The following is a 22,762-nucleotide window of genomic DNA, read 5'->3' on the forward strand; positions in this document are numbered from 1 at the left end:
TTTGGCAACTGTTCTAATTTCTACGTTCTCCACAGTCTGTATGAGGCCAATATAATAGGATACTCTTGACATCTGGGTTCTTCAAATGGAAACCCACTTATTGACCATAGCAAATAATCGTTATAACTAGAGTTCCCTCCTGTCCTCTTCCCTATCCCTTTGTACAACAGTAAGTTTTCTTTTTAGGAAGGATGGGCACACTCACTGCAAATGCATTCGAATGAATTCCCAGACCAGTGATAGCCACCTAACCACCACTGGGATCAATCGTCATGCATCCTTGGAAGGTGCAGAATTGCATGGCCTGGTCTCAGAAGGTCTTTTAGTGTCCAGAAGTCCCTCCTCACTACAATGGCCCATTTGCCTGATGATTTAGCATCTGATATTGATGGCCGGCACTGTGCTCGAGTATACCATGGCTGGCTGTCCCGTTTCTGGGTATTCTCTGCCATGTGATTGTGACATTGATTGCTACATGGGGGTTCTGCTGCAGGGCTGGCTTGGAGCAAGCCCAAGAGCACCCGTCTTTACTACATCAACCAGGCCTACCAGGCTCCCTGACTCAAGGATCTTATTGGGGCTGCACCAGTAGCCTGTGGCTTACCCGTCTCTCTGCAGTGACCCCTTGGAGCCGTCCTGTCTCTAGTAGAAACCACATGACTGTTCTACCTCCAAAGTTAGATTTAATCCTTAGGATAGATATTTTAAGTGATTTGCCCCAATCTTTTATATGGAACATTTCCTTTTAATTTAATCTTAATATAATATGAATATATCACTTTTTAAATAAGGGTTGATGTCCCGGAGAGGAGACTAGAGAGGTGCCGTGAGGAGTTGACTTTGCTGGGAGCAGACAGGCAGTCATAGGAACAGGAAGGAAGGCAAAGCATAGGTGTGGGCAGGTGTGGTGATGGGAACTCAAAGAAGTCCTCTTCCATTGCTTTTGTATCTTCAGTGACATAGGAAGCAAGATCACCAGCTTACAGTGAGGGTGGGAAGGATTTCAGGAAAAAGGAGAATTCAGGAGAGTGGGAAAGGACCCACTTATGGTTAGTGATTTGAATTTGAAGTGAGATCAGCCGGGCATGGGTAATATCCCACTGTGTAGACTCTGTCTCCTGGCTGGGCCAGATGGAAGATCTGCAAACATTCTAGAGAATTCCTGATGTGAGAGGTCATCTCCTAGGAAGTTCTTGCTACCAGCTAGGGGCCATGGGGCTGGCCTGGAATAGGCTGTGGGACCAGCCAGAGACCTTACTCTTCAATGGTTCCTGGAGAATTTGTCCAGTGCTGGGGTGGGAAATGGACAGCAAAATCCTGGTGCCTCAGGCATTGCTGAGGTGCTGAAGGACTGGGATGAACCTGGAGAGAGGCCACAGGGCTAGTGGTCTCTAAGGTGTGAAGGGCCAAGGTCCTAGTCTTCTAGCTTTGGGGTGGGTGGCTGGGTAGTGTTCCTGTGTCAGGAGATGGTGGGTTCAACTTTGATGTCCTTCCCCAGTGCCTTATGCTGCCTTTGGGTTCCAGAGGGCCTCTTAAGTGACCTATCATAGTTCCTCCATGATTGGCTTGTGGGATGACTCTATGGTACCCAGCCCCATCTAATCTGAAGCTCATCATAGTGGGTTATAATTCATTGTCTATTGTCTATTATCTCTAAATAACAGAAGAGTAAGAACTCTACCTTTTTTTTTTTTTTACCCAGTGCCTGGCAAAATACCTGGAAGATTGTAGATGCTCATTAAATTTTGAATGCAAGAATACATAAAAGAGGGCAGGTATGCAGGCAGGCGGGAAGGAATAGACTTGGAATCCCTGCCACTCTACCGGGGATATGCTGGGTGGTGTTTGCAAAAATAGATCTGACTTGGTGGTAGCATCTATAGAAAATACAGCAATGCAGGCAGGTAGAGTGTTGGTGGGAGTTCAACAGAGCTCTCTAAAACAAAGAAGACACACTGGAGGTTGCAGGAGGAGACCACGAAGACTGGGCTGGGGGATCAGCTGCCATTTTGGAGAGAGTATCAGAAAGACCAGAATGATCAGTGATGGTCAAGATGGGCAGAAGGGAAGTGGAGAGGGTTCCTAGGTGAACAGCTGTGGCAGGCTCCAGCCCCCAGCTCTGTGGGTATAATGGGTGTGTTGAAAAGGCCAAAGATGAGGCCCCCTGCAGCTGAGAATCCACAGAAGGGCACAGTTGACAATTCACCTCTCCTCCCTGTTCCTTCTGGGAAAGAGTCCCTTTGGACTCTGGGAAAGTGGTCCCTTTGGACCGCTGCATCCTCCCTACTTCCTACTCTAACTTTCATGCTTTGTACCCCAACCTCTGCATTTTCTTGTTTGCAGTTATGCTTTCTCTTTTCTCCAGACTTTCATGTCCGTGGTTCTCCCGACTTAAAAAGCTATCTCTACCCTCGAACCTCCTCATGAGCTCAACTCCCACTTGGCACTCAGATTTTGCCTAGGAGTGACATCCACTCAAAGCCACTGTTCTGCCTTACCAGCTGGAGTTGCTGCTATTTCCATATTCCTCCATTACACTCCAGACCCCGTGCTTTAAAGCCTGGATTGCAGTGTGAAGGCACACTTCCTTCTCTGCCTCCATGTCTAGACCTGAGAAATGGGATGTGACTAAATATTCCCCTAGTGGTCACTCAGGGGAGTGAAGACTGCTTTGAAAAAACAGAAGCCCTGAGAATCCCCTAACGTGTTTAGTAAAACCAGGTGCTCTTCTGTTGCCTGTATTACTAGTTAGCACTGGGCTATGCTCTCAAAGCAAATTCACACCAAACAGGATTTTACTTTCTCTGAGTTAACAGCCAGATGTTATTTAAAGAAATATATATATATACATATTACTAGTTAATAATGTTTATCATTTGGATATAAGTGTTTTAGGAGCAACTTTGATCTACCTCATGAGTCCAAGATTTTTGATTTATGTAAGCTATGCCTTATCAATATGGGTAAGATCATTCAAATTGAAATTCCTGTATTTTGAATGGGTAAGGGAACCGGAATAGGCCATTAGAATGTCTCAAAATATCTGATACAAGATGCCTGTGTATTTTTGTTAGGAAGTGTTTTGAATTGCCAACTATAGCACATGGAGAGGAAAGTGCATAAAACATACATGTATAAGGAATGCTTATAATAAATAATTATAAAGTGAATACATGAAACCAGCCCTCAAATCCAATACTAGGGTGGGGCCTGCATGGAAGATTTGTCCCTCCAGGAGCCCTTCGCAATCACATTCCTTCTTCACCAACAGGAAAGAGCCAGGAGCCTCACTTTTCCTTGCTCTTCGGTGTGGTTTTACCACTGCTGTAGGCATCCCTAAATGAGATAGTTGGGTGTAATTCAAGTTTGGCTTGAGCATTCTGTAAATGCAATCCTACCATATATACTCTATTGTGTCTTCTTTTGTTTAACATTATTTTTGTTGTATGCATGTTGTTACAATTAGCCCTGGGTTGGTGCCTTTTGTTGCTATATAGTATTTCACTGTATAATAAACCACAAGTTATTTTATTAGTTTTTCCAAGGAGCCAAATTTTGGCTTTATTAAGCCTTTTTATTGTACCTTCATTTTTCTAGTTCATTAATTTCTGCTCTTACCTTTATTATTACTTTTCTTCTATTTTCTTTGGACTCAATTTGCTGTTCCTTTTCTAACATCCTAATATAGATACTTGGCTGCTCAAAATCAGCCTTTCTTTTCTAATATCTGTATTTAAGACTATAAACTTCTCTTTAAGCAGTATTTCAACTGCCTCTATCAAATTTTGATATGTTTCGTTAAAAATATTTTGTAATGTCTTCTGTGATTGCTGGCTTGACCAATGGATTATTTTTAAATATATTTAAAAATTTACAAACAGATGAGGAATTTCTGATGTTTTTCTAACGGACTTTCAGCTTATTTGTCTTGATGTCTGAGAATGTCCTCTGTGTGGTTCAATATTTTGAAATTAAGATTTGTTATACAATCCGTTAGGTGGCCAATTCCTACAAATGTTTCACGTGCTTTAAAAGTATGTGTATTCTGATATTTCTGGGTACGGTGTTTTTTCTAAAACCTTTAAGTAGAATACACACACACACACACTGTATATATTTGTCTTGTTCAGTCAGTTCCCAAGAGGCAGGTTGTGAGTTAAAAATCTTCCACAATGGTTGTCTTTTTCTTCTTTTAATTCTACACATTTTTGAGTCATGTATTTTGAGTTCTTGTTATTAAGTACATACAAAACTGGAATGTTTATATCTTCCTAGTGGATTGAGCCTTTGTCATTATGAAGTGATCCTTTTTTTCTTAGGCAATGCTCTTTTTTTCCCCCCTTTTAAACTCTACTTTGATACTAATTTAATGACAAGAATTCTTTTTGGTTAATGTTGGCATAGTATATCATTATCCATTTTTTCAATCTGATTTTTTTTGTTTTAATGTGTCTCTTGTAAATAATATCTAGTTGTGTATTTTATTTTATTTTTAAAGATATATTTTTATTTCTTTTAGAGAGGGGCTGGGAGGGACAGAGGGAGAGAGAGATAGAGTCCTAAGCTAGGCTCTGCACAGACCTTGGAGCCCAATGCAGGGCTCATCCCTTGACCCTGAGATTGTGACCTGAGCTGAAACCGAGAGTCAGACCCTCAACTGGAGCCCCCCTAGTTATATTTTAAAATCCAGTTTGTTCATCTTTATCCTTTAACTGGAACATTTAAATTCATTTATATTTAATGATAACTAGTTATATATTTAAGCTAAACATACCATGTTATTTTGTGTTTTCTGTTTGGTTCATTATGGTTTTTTCTTCTTTTTCATCTTCTGTTCTTACCATTCTCCCCCTCGATTTGTCTTTCTGTGTTCTATTGTAGATTTTTCTTTCCACATATCTCCAGTTAACTGATTTTTCTTTAGTTATAATCTGCTATAGAACATATCAATTACATTTTAATTTTAATTTCTGTTGTTATAGTTTTCACCCCTAGAATTTCTTTTTTTGTCTTTTTTATTTATCTTTATTATGTTATGTTAGTCACCATACAGTATATCCTTAGTTTTTGATGTAGCGTTCTATGATTCATTGTTTGCATATAACACCCAGTGCTCCATGCAATATGTGCCCTCCTTAATACCCATCACCGGCCTATCCCAATCCCCCACCCCCCTCCCCTCTGAAGCCCTCAGTTTGTTTCCCAGAGTCCATAGTCTCTCATGGTTCATTCCCCCTTCTGTTTACCCCCCCCCTTTCATTCTTCCCTTCCTTCTCCTACCGATCTCCCTGCTATTTCTTATGTTCCATTAATGAGTGAAACCATATGATAATCGTCTTTCTCAGCTTGACTTATTTCACTTAGTATAATCTCCTCCAGTCCTGTCCATGTTGCTGCAAATGTTGGGTATTCGTTCTTTCTGATGGCTGAGTAATATTCCATTGTATATATGGACCACATCTTCTTTATCCATTCGTCTGTTGAAGGGCATCTTGGCTCCTTCCATAATTCAGCTATTGTGGACAATGCTGCTATGAACATTGGGGTGGCCCTTCTCTTCACTACGTCTGTGTCTTTGGGGTAAATACCCAGTAGTGCAATTGCTGGGTCATAGGGTAGCTCTATTTTTAACTTTTTGAGGGACCTCCACACTGTTTTCCAAAGTGGCTGTACCAACTTGCATTCCCACCAAGAGTGCAAGAGAGTTCCCCTTTCTCCACAACTTCTCCAACATTTGTTGTTTCTTGCCTTGTCCATTTTCCCCATTCTAACTGGCATAAGGTGGTATCTCAATGTGTTTTGATTTGAATTTCCCTGATGGCTAAAGATTTTGAACATTTTTTCATGTGTCTGTTAGCCATTTGTATGTCTTCATTAGAAAAGTGTCTGTTCATATCTTCTGCCCATTTTTTGATTTGATTATTTGTTTCCTGTGTATTGAGTTTGAGAAGTTCTTTATAGATCTTGGATACCAGTCTTTTATCTGTAGTGTCATTTGTAAATATCTTCTCCCATTTCATGGGCTGCCTCTTAGGTTTTTTGACTGTTTCCTTGGCTATGCAGAAACTTTTTATCTTGATGGAGTCCCACAAGTTCATTTTTTCTTTTGTTTCTCTTGCCTTTGGAGATGTGTCATGAAAGAAGTTGCTGTGGCCAATGTCGAAGAGGTTGCAGCCTATGTTCTCCTCTAGGATTTTGATAGATTCCTGTCTCACATCGAGGTCTTTCATCCATTTGGAGTTTATCTTTGTGTATGGTGTGAGAGAGTGGTCAAGTTTCATTCTTTTGCATATAGCTGTCCAATTTTTCCAGCACCATTTATTGAAGAGACTGTCTTTTTTCCACTGGTTGTTTCCTCCTGCTTTGTCAGAGATTAGTTGCCCATAGAGCCGAGGGTCCATTTCTGGAGTCTCTATTCTGTTCCATTGGTCTATGTGTTTTTGTGCCAGTACCATGCTGTCTTTGTGATCACAGCTTTGTAGTATAGCTTGAAATCCGGCAATGTGATGCCCCCAGCTTTGTTTTTCCTTTTCAACATTTCCTTGGCAATTTGGGGTCTTTTCTGGTTCCACACAAGTTTAAGGGCTGTTTGTCCCAATTCTTTGAAAAATGTCATTGGTATTTTGATCGGGATGGCATTGAAAGTGTAGATTGCTGTGGGTAGCATAGACATTTTAACTATGTTTATTCTTCCGACCCATGAGCATGGAATGTTTTTCCACCTTTTTGTGTCTTTTTCAATGTCTTTCAAGAGTGATCTGTAGTTTCTAGAATATAGATCCTTTACCTCTCTGGTTAATTCCAAGATATCGTATGAATTTTGGTGCTATTGTAAATGGAATGGATTCCCTAATTTCTCTTTCTTCAGTCTCATTGTTCGTGTATAGAAATGCAACTGATTTCTGAGCAACGATTTTGTATCCTGCCACATTACTGAATTGTTCTATAAGTTCTAGTAATTTGGGGGTGGAGTCTTTTGGCTTTTCCGTATTGAGTATCATGTCATCTGCGAAGAGAGACAATTTGACTTCTTCTTTGCCGATTTGAATACCTTTTATTCCTTTTTGTTGTCTGATTGCTGTTGCAAGGACTTCTAGTACTATGTTGAATAATAATGGTGAGAGTGGGCATCCTTGTCGTGTTCCTAATCTTAAGGGAAAGGCTTTCTGCGTTTCCCCGTTGAGAATGATATTCGCTGTAGGCTTTTCATAGATGATTTTTATGAAATTGAGGAATGTACCCTCTATCCCTACACTCTGAAGGGTTTTAATCAGGAAAGGATGCTGTATTTTGTCAAATGCTTTTTCTGCATCAGTTGAAAGGATCATATGGTTCTTGACTCTTTTCTTGTTGATGTGATCTATCACACTGATCGATTTGTGAATGTTGAACCACCCTTGCATCCCAGGGATGAATCCCACTTGGTCGTGATGTATAATCCTTTTAATGTACTGTTGGATCCTATTAGGTAGGATCTTGTTGAGAATTTTGGCATCCATATTCATCAGGGATATCGGTCTGTAATTCTCCTATTTGATGGGGTCTTTGCCTGGTTTGGGGATCAAGGTAATACTGGCCTCATAGAATGAGTTAGGTAGTTTTCCTTCTGTTTCTATTTTTTGAAACAGCTTCAGGAGAATAGGTATTATTTTTTCTTTGAATGTTTGGTAGAATTCCCCGGGGAATCCGTCAGGCCCTGGACTCTTGTTTTTGGGGAGGTTTTTGATCACTGCTTCATAATAAATAGGTCTGTTTAAATAATCAAATTCTTCCTGTTTCAGACTTGGTAGTGTATAGGTTTCCAGGAAGGCATCCATTTCTTCCAGGTTGTTTAATTTATTGGCATGTAGTTGTTGACAATAGTTTCTAATGATTGTTTCTATTTCCTTGATGTTAGTCGTGATCTCTCCCCTTTCATTCATAATTTTATTAATTTGGGTCCTTTCTCTCTTCTTTTGACTAAGTCTGGCCAGTGGCTTATCAATCTTATTTATTCTTTCAAAGAACCAGCTTCTAGTTTTGTTGATCTGCTCTACTGTGCTCCTGGTTTCTAATCCATTGATCTCTGCTCTCATCTTCATTGGCTGCCTTCTCGTGAGTGGGTTAGGCCTGTTCTTCTGTTCCAGCTCCAGCTTCTTGAGGTGAGAATATAAAAACTGCATTTTAGATTTTTCTGTTCTTTCAAGTGAGGCTTGGATGGCTATGTATTTTCCCCTTAGGACTGCCTTTGCAGTGTCCCATAGGTTTTGGACCATTGTGTTTTCATTCTCATTGGTTTCCATAAATTGCTTAAGCTCATCTTTAATTCCCTGGTTTACCCAATCATTCTTAAGCAGGATGGTTCTTAGTTTCCAAGTGTTTGAGTTTCTTCCAAATTTTTCCTTGTGATGAGTTCCAGTTTCAAAGCATTGTGGTCTGAGAATATGCAGGGAATAATCTCAGTCTTTGGTATCAGTTGAGACCTGTTTTGTGACCCAGTATATGGTCTAATCTGGAGAAAGTTCCATGTGCATTTGAAAAGAATGAGTATTCCTTTGTTCTGGGGTATAGTGTTCTGTATATATCTATGAGGTCCATCTGGTCCAGTATGTCATTCAGAGCTCTTGTTTCTTTGTTGATTTTCTGCTTAGGTGATCTGTCTATTGCTGATAGTGGAGTGTTGAGGTCCCCTACTATTAACGTATTTTTATCTATATGTCTCTTTATTCTGGTTAAGAGTTGGCTTCTGTATCTATCTGCTCCCCTGTTGGGGGCATAGATATTTATAATTGTCATATCCACTTGTTGGATACATCCTTTAAGAATAATATAGTGTCCTTCTGTATCTCTAACAACAGTCTTTAGTTTAAAATCTGATCTGTCTGATATGAGAATTGTGACCCCAGCTTTCTTTTGAGGTCCATTGGCATGAAAAATGGTTCTTCATCCCTCACTTTCAGTCTGGATGTATCTTTAGATTCGAAATGAGTCTCTTGTAGACAGCATATGGATGGGTCATGTCTTTTTATCCAATCTGCAACCCTGTGTCATTTATGGGAGCATTTAGGCCATTCACATTGAGAGTAATTATTGAGAGATATGATTTTAATGATGTCATGTTGCCTGTGAAGTCTTTGTTTCTATAGATCGTAAATTTCTGTTCTGTATCACTCTTGGGGTCTTTTTACTTTTATAGAATCCCCCTTAATATTTCTTGTAGGGCTGGTTTGGTGGTCCCATATTCTTTCAGTTTCTGCCGGTCTTGGATGGTCCTTGTCTCTCCATCAATCCTGAATGACAGCCTTGCTGGATAAAAGATCCTTGGCTGCATATTCTTCTCACTTAGAGCTCTGAATATGTCTTGCCAGCTTTTCCTGGCTTGCCAGGTCTCTGTAAACAGGTCTGACGTTATTCTGATGTTCCTCCCTCTGTAGGTGAGGATTCTCTTCCCCTGTCTGCCCTAGAATTTCTATGTAGTTCTTTTCAAACTGGCTCTGTCACTTTTTATGGTTTCCAATCCCCTGCTCAGATTATCAGGCCTGGCATTAATTTCTTTAAATATAATAATCACTATTATTTTATAGCCCATGTCTGATAATTTAAATGTCTGAAGTCTCAGTAGGTCTGTTTCTATTGTCTGTTATTTATGATAGATCTTGCTCATGCTGTTTCATTTCCTTGTATGACTTGTTACATTTGATCATGCCCTGGGTATTGTATTTAAAAATTAGTGTAGGAATATTTTGAAGCCTAAGATGATAGTGTCTTTCTTTAGAGAGGAAAGTGGCTTTTACCAGATACATAGTGGGCACTAGCCATTTGGGACCAGTTTAATGCAAGATCCAGGCTTGTGATGTTCTGGACCATCCAAATGAGGTGAGGCTGGACTCCAGGTCCAGGCGAGGATTGGCTTACTTGTGGTTTACCCTGTCTCACCCTAGGGTTGAGTTATATGGGATCTCAGCTTAAAGCAGGAACTGTTTTGTCTATGTCTCACCTTCGGTGGGCATGGACTTCTATCATCTGACTTTCTGATATGACCCAAACTGCAGAGCTGACAGAGTCAGCAGATGTCTCAGGGTGACCTGGGCTTGCTTCTTGGGGCTTTCATGTTCTCAAAAGCATTTATCTGATGTCTTCTCATGGGATTCTTGGCCCTTTGAAGCTTTCAAGATTTTAAAATGTATTCTGTCCAGCTTTCTAAAGTAGAACTACATTGCATTTTTAAAATGTCACAACTGTGCTGCATAAATGTATAATTTTGACTTTCTGATTCTATGTCTTGCATATGACATGTCCTTTGGGAGAAAGGCATCTTTCTGGATTTTAAGTTTGTTTCATCTTTTAGGTCAGTAATTAAAACATGCTTTGCTTCATCGCCTTGTAGGGAGATGGAAGTTGACACTTTGCCATTTCTGCATTCCTGATAGAATTATATGAACACGATCTTCTCCTAACAGTAATGTTTGACTTAGTGGTGGCTGGCTCTGTGTTAATGTTTGGGGTCTTAATTGGTGATTGGATCGTCAGGAAACCAAGAAACAAAGGTAATACTCTTAACTCTGACACACAATTATGAGGTAACTTATGATCTCACTAGACTTTTTTGGGATTATTTTGTGAAATAAAATACAGATATGAACTTAATAGAAAGACAGCATAACTTTTAGAAACTAGAAAAAGTGCGTATAGCTTTATACCATTCTTCGGTATTATGTTTAAAACATTTTATTGTAGTCTTTAGATTCTTCCCATCACAGATTTTTAATATTAAACTCTTGAAAACGTGCTTTCTTTTTAATCCTTTGATATAACCTATGTATGATATACTTGTGTTATTTTTTTATTAAAGACAGTTTCTATGTGTAAAAGATATCTTTTGTACCAAGTAATCTGTCTAAATTCGGAACTAATATCTGGAGACTTAGTCATTCAAGTGTAGATATATTTTTAGCTTTTGGCTCTAATATCTTTTTAACCCTCTTATGCCAAGTAAGAATGTAGGATTTTTAAAGTTTTTCCTATTTTGATTGCTCGTCAACATTTCATTCCACCTAGGAGGCTTGGAAAGACATTCTTTGAAGCCATGTCATTGGAAAAGCTAACTTACGTAAAGTTGGTTCTTTGACCATATTTTTTTTAAAAAAGATCTTATTTATTTATTTAAGAGAGAGAGCATACACGAGTGGGGGGTGCACAGGTAGCAGAGGGGGAAGCAGACTACCAGCTGAGCAGGAGGCCCGGTGTGGGACTCGATCCCAGGACCCTGGAATCATGACCCGAGCCAAAGGCAGATGTTAAACCGACTGAGCCACCCAGGTGCCCCAGTCGTTTGGCCATATTGATCACTTCAGTCACAGAGTACATCCAGAAGAGTGGGATGTATCAGTAGGAAACCTTTAAGTTCTCTGATTTGTCTAGTGTCCTGCTTTTCTTATAATTCTCCTCTCAAGTATGTTTTCATTTACTTATAAAGCTCAGTTGTTTTTTTTCTTTTGGTTGCGAAGGCTTTGCCTTTAGTGAGCATATGAGCCTGCTCTTCGCCTCCTCCTCAAGCCCTTGATTGCTGTTGAAAGCCATAACCCTGGTTGGCCCGGTGATTTGGTCACATGTAATTACTCTGCATTAAATGATAGTGTAGCCATGACCTGTGTCTTAAAGCCAAGAGGAAACATTGTTTCCATTCGCAACGGCTCATGCTTTGCTCTTCACTCAGAATGCCTTGGTCGTGGCCTGCGGCTCGTCCCAGAAGGGAGATGGCGCAGGTCTGATGCGGCTGGTTCAGCTCCCTCCTGTGCCCTAAGAGTGAGTGGCAGAGACCAGCCTTGAATGCCTCTCAGTGAGTCATCTCCACACGGCCCCACTCACCGGTTTGGGATCTGGCTCATCTTTAGTCAGTGTTCTCCTCACCCCTAGTTTGTGAATCAGAGCCTAAATCCCACCGACACGAAGGCAGTAGAACAGCAGAGTCAGTGTCTACAAGGTACAAATTAGCATCAGATCTGGCGCTGATGGGGCAGCAAGAAGAAAATGGGTAGAATCAACACAGTCACATTGTGCTTCAAACCTACATCGAAACTCTTGTTCTCAAAGGTCTTTGTGTTCATTGTAGATATTCCTTGAGCTGTCAGAGAAATAACTGTGGTATGTACCACAATGGGCTGAGAAAGTCCATTTTTGGATTCCACACTCCCTTTCCCACCCTGCTGTAGGTGGCCTGCTACTCGGCTGTGATACTCCTGGCAGCCTTGGTGAACCTGGCCAGCACCACACTGGGCATTCAGAAGGACTGGATTGTGAGCCTCACACATGACAACAGAGGCCAGCTGGCTGGTGATCTGGGTCATGGTCCTCTAATCAGTCGAGAAGTAGGCCTGGCTCAGTGAACACAATTGATGAGTCAATCAGGGCTCTGAGAGGGGCAGTAAAGTCGCCTTTAAGAGAGAGGCATCTGGAGTCAAACAGACCTGGATTTGAATCCAGTTAAAACAAACCATGGCTCTTACCAGCTACAATTTACATAACTTCTCCAGACTCTACTTTCCTCATCTGTAGAACGGGAGAAACAGACCTCACACCCACACGCCATGCCGGCTCAGTTTGGAGAACTCTGTGAGATGCAGAATTTGTAAAGCACTTGGACCTACATCTGCACACAGGGAGAAATGGATGCCATTGTTATTATCAAAGAGATACATAAACTGTACTTTCAGGAGAGAAGCCCCTCAAAATATGGCAGAGAAGTCCCATGGCAATTTTAGACCTGCAACATAAGTGGATTAAAAGATTTCTTCATTCTGGCCAGTGATAAGCTTCTACATCCCCTGCAAAAAATGCGTCAGCGAATGTGACTGTTGATTATCACTTATAGTGAGAGGTAGAATTTTTTTCAACAATGGAGCTAAATGGGAGAATCTGGCATCTTCTTTGTTTTTTCTTCCATTTATAAAACTTGGATCATTCACGTTGTGATATATTCAAATTGCCAGCTTAAAAACTGGAGATCTTGTCCAACCCTATATTTGTGGAATTGGTACTCTCTGCTAGAAAATGTTCGTGAGTTGGTAGCCAAGATAAAGGAAGCTATCATGGAGAAGTCTATTAAAATATACTCCTTACAAAGAGTAGAAGTCCCTTATAATCATGTCTTCTCTTAAACTACACTTATTTGGATGGTACTGTGGCTTAAATAACACCACCCAAAATAAAACAGCTAGGCGGGTAAAAGCTGGGTGACATGGTGTTGAAAGTGTCCTCTGTCTCTGGGTAAAAGAAAATCTTCCTAGCCTCTCTTAATTGCTTTTAAAGAAATCTAAAATAAAACACAGATCCTGTTTCGAGGCTCACTATGATTTTTTAAGTGAGCCTGCAAGTATGTTCTTCAGCAATGGTGGAATAGTTAGGAGAGTAAGCTTTGGAGTCAGCCTGCTTGGATTTGAATCTCAACTCCCCCACTTACCTTTCCTGTGACCCTGAGCAAAAAAGTTCGCCTCTTCGTGCCTCTACTTCTTAATTTGTTAAAGGGAGCTATTGCCAGTCTCTTAGAGTTGTTGTGAGCGGTCAGTGAGCCAGTTGTGTGGAAAAGGCTTAGAACTAGGTGCCTGGCACTAGGAAGTTTTCTACTAGCTCTGTCCTTCTTCTTCCTCCCCCTCATCGACATGTTGGTCATAATAACATAATGACTAGTTAATATCGTTGTTGTTGTTAAGATAGCAGGATGTGATAGAAAAGAGAAGACAGGAGACCGAAGTTAGAATAATTAGCTCCAAGGGACCTTGTCCTCAGTTTACTCCTCTGTTAATTATTCAAGTTCAATAGAACTGATCTTGAAGGCTTTTTTCAGGTTGAAAATCCTGTGATGAATCCATAGTTAGCCTGAAAGGGAACTTTTCTCTTTCCACTGCAGTTCACCCCATACACGGCTAGCAAACGTGTATGGGGTTAAATTCACCAGGAGGAAGGACTCAGCCACTGAGCTGCAGTGTTCCCTTCCCCTCACAGCGATGAATGCAGTGGTCCAGCAGCTGGACCAGATCATTAATGTATTTGCTCCCTTGTCCGTGGGCCAGGTGATGACATGGGCATCTCATGTGATCGGTTGTGGTTTTGTTCTTGGATGGAACTTGGTTTCACTTCTTGTGGAGTTTCTATTTCTGTCCAGGGTTAATCAGCTAGTTCCCCAATTGGCTGTAAAACCCCAGCAACAAAGAGGGGGGCACTTCCAAGAAAGGTGACAGGATGCCGTGAACCTTCAAGGTAAGATAAACTCAGAGGCAGCTATTGTCCTTTATCTCTCCTTTATGTCAGTATTTCATTTCTTCTTTTCAGAGCTTGTGTCAGATTATAATCTCCACATTTTGTCTGCAGATGTGCCTAGAAACAGTGAAAAAATGAGAAGGTTCCAACTGTGCCATTGGTCATATAGTTCATATGGCTGATCTCATTGGTGGGGGCAGGTGGGGACATCATGTGCAGTTACACAGGTTGTACACTGCCCCATTCCAGGGGCTTTATTTAGAGAGACTCTGATGTGAGTAGCATTCCCATGGGATTGTGCAGTATTTAACCTGTACAACCTATTTCATGGTCCTGGGGGCAAATTTCTTCTTCCTCTCTCTCGCTCATCCTCCTCCTCCTTAAAGATGCTAAGTTAGAAAGACAAATATCTCAGATAGTATGGGCTGCTCTTTGGCCAAGATAGTGTAATGCATTGACCATCTCTGCTATCAGCAGTGGGGTTTTTTGGTTTTGTTTTGTTGTTTATTTGTTTGTTTAAGTAGGCTCCACACCCATCATGGAGCCCATTGTGGGGCTTGGATTTATAACCCTGAGATCAAGACCTGAGCTCAAATCAAGAGTCGGACACTCAACAGACTAAGCCACCAGGCGCCCCTCAGTAGTGTTTTATAAAGCAAAGATTCCCTAACATTAGGGGATGGGAGGGAGGGGGACCTGCCAGTAGATATGGTCTGAAGATTAAGAGCTCTCCCTGCCTGCTGACAGTGTTGCCCATTTGCCTGGCATAACAGAGCTCAGGCCTTGCTTCTGAGATCAGTTTCTTTTCCTGGACTTCTTATAATTAATTATCTCTTCTCTCAAGCTGTTCTGTAATTGAAGCCTACCAGATCTCATTGTATGAATAAAATATATGTATTTATAGAGATAGATACATGCATTTAGATGATGGATGGGTAGGTAAGTGGTCAGAGAGACAGATAAATAGATAAATTGTGCTGTGTCTTTCCATCTGTCCCTTTTAGCTGTGTAACCAGGCAGAGTCATTTGACTCCGACTCTGTGTCTCACTGTCTGTACAGTAAGGGTAACAATGACAGGACTGATTGCAGGAATGCTGTGGCAGAAAGATCGCCTCTGCAAAGCCCCATTTTGCTCCCTGGCATATAGTGAAACAAGTCAGTGTTAGCTGGGTTTTCATCGGTGTGGTTATTATTATTAGCTTTTCTTTTCTTTTCTTTTCTTTTCTTTTCTTTTCTTTTCTTTTCTTTTCTTTTCTTTTCTTTTCTTTTCTTTTCTTTTCTTTCTTCTTTTTTTAAATAAAGCTGCTCTGGCAATAAATTCATTTCTACAACCAGGAGCTTCCCTCTCCCCATAGTTCTTGGGCTGCAATGGATTTGGCCTGAGCCCCTCTCCTTCCTTCACAGCCCTCTTTGATTCCTGTTGTTGTTGTTTTTTTTTTTCCAGAGCTTGTCTTCATCTGTGCTAAACGCCTCTCACAAAGGGTTCTTTCTTTTTAAATCTGCTTACAACCATTGCCTATTGCATGCTGGAAGACTGAAAGCTATTATCATTTTCTTTTCACAAGTCTCTTTTTCTTCAGAAACATAACCAAAGGAAATATCCATCACTGTTTTTAAGAGTTCGTTACCATGTTTCAGGGGCGCCTGGGTGGCACAGCGGTTAAGCGCCTGCCTTCGGCTCAGGGCGTGATCTCGGCGTTATGGGATCGAGCCCCACATCAGGCTCTTCAGCTATGAGCCTGCTTCTTCCTCTCCCACTCCCCCTGCTTGTGTTCCCTCTCTTGCTGGCTGTCTCTATCTCTGTCAAATAAATAAATAAAATCTTTAAAAAAAAAAAAAAAAGAGTTCGTTACCATGTTTCAAGCCTGTGAAAATTTGTCTTTCACGCTCTGCTGTATTTTCTCTCCTGTCAGTGGCCACCTTCCCAACCTCACCGTGTGTCTTAGTTTGGGTTCTCTCAAAAGCAGTTCTTGAGAGGAGTATTTGGGGTAAATGTAATCTACTTGGCAGGTGATCCTAGGAAGCATGAAGTGGGGATGGGAAACGAGACAGGGAAAGGAGAAGAGCCAATAAAGAGTGTGTTGGCATATAGGTTACTGTGACTGGGGCTCAGTCTTGCCAGGGCTGGGAGACAATGTGTAGGATTTACCTCAGAATTGTCCCACCAACGCTAAGGAAACTGGGGAGTTTCTCCACCAAGTGCTGTTCTCGGAGGTGTGATGCCAGGGCACATGCAGTACCACCTGCCCTTGTGTTCCTGGGGCTAGAGAGAGACTCAGAAAGACATGGGTGCTGGGGATAGGAAGCCATGGTCACCCACAGGTACTGCCCAACAAAGCAGCAGATGAGGGTGGGGCTGAGGGCACTGGGGCAGGGCACTGATGCAAAGGTTATGGGATTTTATTTGAGGTGAAATGGACTCTTGGGAAACCACTGCTGGATTCACCAATAAGCCCAAAACTTTGGGAAGGTTGAAGGACCACAAGTCTAGCCTTGAAGGACACCAGGCCAGAACCACAGGGCTTCCCCTCCTGCCTCCCAAGCCCCCGAAGGCTGCTGCGCATGTGCCGTGAGGGCGGGGAGGTATCCTGGCGGGCCTGGCCTTGGCCTTCCTCTACATGACGGTGCTGGGCTTCGACTGCATCACCACAGGCTACGCCTACACCCAAGGGGTCGGAGGCTCCCTGCTTAGCATCCTCACGGCCCTGTCAGCTTTGTCTGGCCTGATGGGCACCGTGCCCTTCACCAGGCTCAGGGAGCACTACGGATTCAGTGCCCTTCACCAGGCTCAGGGAGCACTACTACGGCTTCAGTGCCCCTCACCAGGCTCAGGGAGCACTACGGCTTCAGTGCCCCTCACCAGGCTCAGGGAGCACTACGGTTTCGGTGCCCCTCACCAGGCTCAGGGAGCACTACTACGGCTTCAGTGCCCCTCACCAGGCTCAGGGAGTGCTACGGCTTGGTCACCACAGGAATCAGGTCCAGCTGGCTCCATGTAGGCTGGCTGACACTCCGCGTATTTTCTGTCTTTGGTCCTGGAAGCCTGACTGATCCGGCTGTTTTCTCACTTTCATGAAGCAAAAACTATTCCTCAAACCATGAGTTGCTAAAAGAGGACAAGGTACATGTTTATGTCTTTGAAAGAAACATGAACCAGCCTATCCTCCCAAACTGCTCTTCCATCCACTGGACCAACAGCACAGCTCTGTTTGCAGGATCCCAAGCCTCCTGAGTCTTACATCTCCATCATCTTGCTGTTCTTGGGTGTGCTCCTGGAAAGAATCGGTGAGTAGTGGGTCCGGTGTGACATGGGATTCTGCAGACTGTGATGGCGCTAAGTAATCTTGGAAGCGTTTGATGGTCTCACCATTGTGTCATTGTAAGTCTTTATTGTTCATTCACGTAGAACATGTTATGTGAAAAAAACTGTCCTAGACACTGGGGATAGAGAGTGTTTTCATCACACAAAGTCTTAGCCCCGTGGAGCATACAGTCTGGATGGGAGGCTGTTGAGTAAACAGTCAACAATACAAAGTGAGAGGAGCTATGTGTGTGTGTGGTCAGGGGGAGGGGGTGGCAGTCAGAGGATTGAGAATATATAAGAGGGACACCAAACCTGGTCTTGGGAGTTAGAGAAGCTTTTCTAGAGGGAGGCACATTTAAGAGATCCCTGAAGAAAAAACTGAGCAGGTGACTTGAAGAAAGAGTGCTCTAGGCTACACAGATAGTTGTACAAAGGCTAAAATGTGAAGACATGGAAATTTGGAGAAGTGAGAATAATTATTTCCTAGGAGTCAAGCATGTCAGTGCTACAGTTGGCATCTACATTAAAGGAGCATTTTGACCTGGATCCTTTCTCTATGGAACTGGGATGGAGAGACGGGAAAGAGGACAGCTTGGTGGGGCCCAAACCTTCCTCAGCTGCTTAGGAGAGGGGAGGGAAGTCATTTCCCAGGACAAGGTGTGTAACTTTGAAGGTCTCCAATCTTGTCTACCCTAAGAGCTTGGTCTTGGAACTTTGCCACTAACCACGTGTCATTCATACGTGGCATTGAGCACTTATCTGATTTAGTAAGCTGTTTAATTGTTGTTGTTTCAAGTTTGGTCAGTTGATGCAAGGTGAATCCAACAGTGATGTGTTGGGAACCACGGTGATGGATATAGAAGTCACTCAACAGCTTATTGGCCCCAGTGATTAGACCTGCAGATTCCCAGCCTGGCCAGAATCTGGGCCTTGCTCGTAGACATGGAGTCCCTGAGATCAGGTATCCACCCAAGCCTTGCTCCCTCCCTTAAATCCAAAGTCACCACCTTCAAAGCCCCTTCCTGAGGCCACAGCTCAGAACCAGTGGATTCCCCAAGCCCAGGTGAGAAATGGAGGAAGTGGAAAGTGTGGTAGTGGGTGGTGGAAGGTGTAGATCAACAACCAAATCTATCTTTTTCATTCATTCAACAAGGCTTCCTGTAAACGTCCTCTGTGCTCTAGGTCCTGGGCTTCAGCGAGGTCCCTGGCCTGTAGGGGCTCAGAGCTTTACCTTCTCACTGATGGAGCCACAGTGGGGTGAGAGCATGGGGGTGGGAAGTGTTTTCCTTATTTCTGCCATGGAGACCCAGAACCTTTTGGTTCACAGAAGCTTTGGAACATTGGCAGAGGGGAAATGAGAGTTTTGTAGATCCGATTCAAGAGGTTATAGAACCATGGGCTGGCCTGGGAACCTCATTCCTCTGATGAAGTGTATGTGTCAGTCCAGAGAAATTGTGCTCTGAATTCTAAATGACTGGTTTAGAAACCTGTTCTTTCATCTGGAGTTTATCTAACTTCTAAAATACTTGAAGCGAAGTACCTGACAGGTAGATTACTTTTTATTAGGCTATTTGGCTTGTATTTCCAGCTTTTAATTGCCGCAACAACTGAGAGCAGATTGGCCATTTAAAATTTATGCAATTCACAATGTGATAATAAACTCTTCAGTTCAAAAGGGGGGGAAAAGTCCACCTTGACTCTTCCTGACATGAGGGAAATAATCACATTCGGAGAACACGGAATGTCACCGGCAATGCCTGTAACCCAGAGACCCATACGGCATGACCAGCTTCCGGCTTTGCTCTGCTGCAAGATCCTTGATGAGGATTCCAGAGACACAGAACACTCTTTTTTTTTTTTTTTTTAAAGATTTTATTTATTTATTTATTTGACAGAGATAGAGACAGCCAGCGGGAGAGGGAACACAAGCAGGGGGAGTGGGAGAGGAAGAAGCAGGCTCATAGCGGAGGAGCCTGATGTGGGGCTCGATCCCATAACGCCAGGATCACACTCTGAGCTGAAGGCAGACGCCCAACCGCTGTGCCACCCAGGCGCCCCGACACAGAACACTCTTGACACTCATGAAGGAGACAGCTCGGGACCTAGAGCCAGGCTGCCTGATGATGTTGGCAAGTCACCGAAGCTCCCTGTGTCACTGTTTCCTGCTCAGTGAGACGGAGTCATAACGAGAATGCTAACTGTCAGGGAAGTCAAAGCAGAGGAGCTGCTTGCGAAGAATGACGATTAACTCTCCTCTCCAGATGCCGTCATTATTCTGTTTTGGCTGTACTTCCGGTGCTTTCACAAGCACCCCCGTGTGTGGGGGGGTGTGTGGGCTGGGCAGTGACACAGACCCACAGTGCCAAGCGACATGGACACTGTGTGGCTCTTGCGCACCCCCTGCCAACAGGTGCCCTTTGTCTTTGCCCCTGGCAGACGTACAGAGGACCTGGCGCGTGTGTGCTGATGAGACTGCACACGGCCGAAGCACCAGCGTCCACGAGGTTATCTTGCGTGTTGGTTGGCGTGGTCAGCACGGTCAGGTCTGGTGGTGGTGGTGACTGGCTCTCTCACCAGGAGAGTGGCCTGTGGCCTGCCTTGGCATTCCACCAGGCCTCCCCCAGGCCAGGCTCATCCTAGGTATTGGCTCAGTAAATAATTTGTTTCCATTCTGATGGAAACTAAGTTCTAGAACTCTCGTAGCAACAAGATTTGGCACATTGCCCGAAAGTCGCTTTGCCTTTTAAAATCTAAGAACTGTAGGGGCGCCTGGGCAGTGCAGTCAGTGGGGCATCTGACTCTTGGTTTCCGGTCCGGTCATGACCTCAGCGTCCTGGGATTGAGCCCCACACTGGACTCCGTGCTCAGGGCAGTGTCTGCTTGAAATTCTCTCCCCCTCTCCCTCTGCCCCTCCCACTCATGCTCTTTCTCTAAGATACATAAAAAAAATATTTTTTAAAAATCTAAGAACTGTAACTCTTTACGCCTTCAATGTAGAAATAAATTCTGTCAGTGCCTTAATTAGCCTTCACTTCTGGGCTCTTCCCATTGTACCACTGGGGCATTTTACAAATGCTTCCCAAGCACTGCATGTTAAGGGCCAGGTACAGGGGTTTGACAGGTGAGTTCCGTGTCAGAGTCTAGTGCAGGGCAAGGCTTTTGGCAGGCCAAGACTTTACAGACTGAGAGACCATGCTGGGTGGTCAGCACAGCCCAGAGGATGAGGGCTGGTCAGGGCCCCCAGGGGGTGGCCATGGCAGGACGGCAGGGGCCAGAGCAGGAGGATGGAAGGCCTGGCCAGTGCTTTGCAAAGGCAGATACTGGAGGACACAAGCATATTCAGTCCAAATAATTCTTGAGTTCAGACCTAAGTCCAGGGATCAGGACAGAGGCAACCAGGAGGCCTCGGTAGGGCCAGCGCTGGATCTTGGGGAGAATCCAGCAGGTCAGCTGACTGGATAGCCAACCAGGCAGACAGAAACTAAGCTGGTAGCAGTGCTCGTGAGGCAGGATGCAAGCGCCCAGTGCTGCCACTCATCAACATGGCTGGCTGCTGCCCTATTTGATGCCTTTGAAGCAGGTCCTGAGGCTGCTTCTGAAATAATCAAACAGAGCCTCTTTATGTGGTTGAAAGGGGGGAGTACAGGGAGAGAGGAGGCTAATTCCTGCTGTGCTAAACCAGGAGCAAAGAGGGAGAGTCTGGAATTGGAACCAGATTGGAAGCTCAAGACGTGGCTCTGTGTCCTCAACATTTTTGGAGTGGAGGCATAAATACACCCCGAATGAAGTTATATTGCTAGGTGGTAATGGCGTGGTGATGGTCATTAAAAAAAATACTTATAATACCACAAATTATGACAGTAACTACCATGCAGAGATGACCAGGCATGATGCTACACACTTCACAACACTGTCTCATCTAATCCTCCAGTGAGACAGTGCTCTAAATGTTCCCATTTCACAGATGAGGAAACTGAGCCACAGAAGCTTCGTTCACCTGACGTGACGATGTCATTCAGAGCCGGAGCTGAAATTCTCACCAAGGTCTCTGTTTATACTTTTTCTCTCCCAACTCTGCTGCCCTGTAGGCCTCTGGTCCTTTGACCTCACCATGACCCAGCTTCTTCAGGGGAACATTCCAGAAGCGGGGCGATGGGCAGTGAATGGTGTGCAGTGCTCCCTGAACTACCTTCTGGACCTCATCCACTTTGTCCTCATAACACTGGCCCTACAATCCCAGCAGGTTGGCATGCTGGTCTTCATCTCCATACTGTTTGTGACCAGTGGCACGTGCTGTATTTTTTTTTATGCGAGAAAGTGTAAGATGACAAATGGCTCTGCTCGGAAGACAGCGAAGGAAGGCACTTTAATCTGAGAGGTAGGCAGCCCCTCTGACTGCTCAGAGCTCCAGTAACCCTGGCCCTATCTCACCTTGAGTGTTGGCGGCCACAGCCCCACGTTGCTACTGAGCGCCTTCTGCTGCTGCTACATCTCATAGCAACTGCATTGCATGCGTCTTTGCAGTGATGGGTAGTTTGAAAGGGCTCTGGCTCATGGCAGGCCCGTTAACCGAACCCAAATTCCACCCCAGACAACTTAAAGGGGCTTGTTTTACTTTTGCCAACAGAGTAATTCAATGGTCTCAGGTTTTTATCATTCTTTAGATTCTAAAATTAGAATCTTTTGGTCAAGGTTAAAATTAGAGAGGGTGGAACATGGTCAGTGATGTTTCGTCTCAATTCTTTGGGTATGGGTTTTTGTTTCACAGGTGGATCGAGAATGTTCTTTTGATGTGTTAAGGGCTCCTCAAGAAGCCTGAAGTTATTTATCACAGAAGTAGATCATTGTAACCATTTTGGGATGGTTTATGGACTCTAAGGCCTGGTTAGGGATCTGACAGTCCCGTCAGCAGACTTGGGCAAGTTCTGCCTCAGTGATCAAGGTAAGACTTCCAGTTCGACCAACTCTGGTTAAGAAAACTATGTGTTTGGGGCACCTGGATAGTGAAGTTGATTGGGTGTCTGACTCTCGGTTTCGGCTCAGGCCATGATCTCATGGGTTGTACCATCGAGCCCTATGTTGGGCTCCATACTCAGCATAGAGTCTGCTTAAGCCTCTCTCCTTCTCCCCCCTCCCCTTGCACACGTGCGTTCACACACACACACACACACACACACACACACACTCTTTCTCTCTCTCTAAAATAAATAAATCTTAAAAAA

At 43.6% G+C, this 22,762-nt stretch overlaps 1 long non-coding RNA gene across 2 annotated transcripts in view; it reads left to right on the forward strand.

Moving 5' to 3' along the window:
* The window catches only part of LOC123789180 (uncharacterized), a 45,592-nt gene that overhangs the window by 7,404 nt on the left and 15,426 nt on the right, over nucleotides 1-22,762 (forward strand). For both annotated transcript variants that reach the window (XR_015723942.1, XR_015723943.1), the window contains 2 exons: nucleotides 17,452-21,918; nucleotides 22,309-22,482. This is a non-coding gene — a long non-coding RNA (uncharacterized LOC123789180). The remainder of the gene's footprint in view (nucleotides 1-17,451; nucleotides 21,919-22,308; nucleotides 22,483-22,762) is intronic.

This window comes from Ursus americanus, chromosome 3 (assembly GCF_024610735.1).
Source record: "Ursus americanus isolate L20-20 chromosome 3, mUrsAme1.1.p, whole genome shotgun sequence".
NCBI lineage: Eukaryota > Metazoa > Chordata > Mammalia > Carnivora > Ursidae > Ursus > Ursus americanus.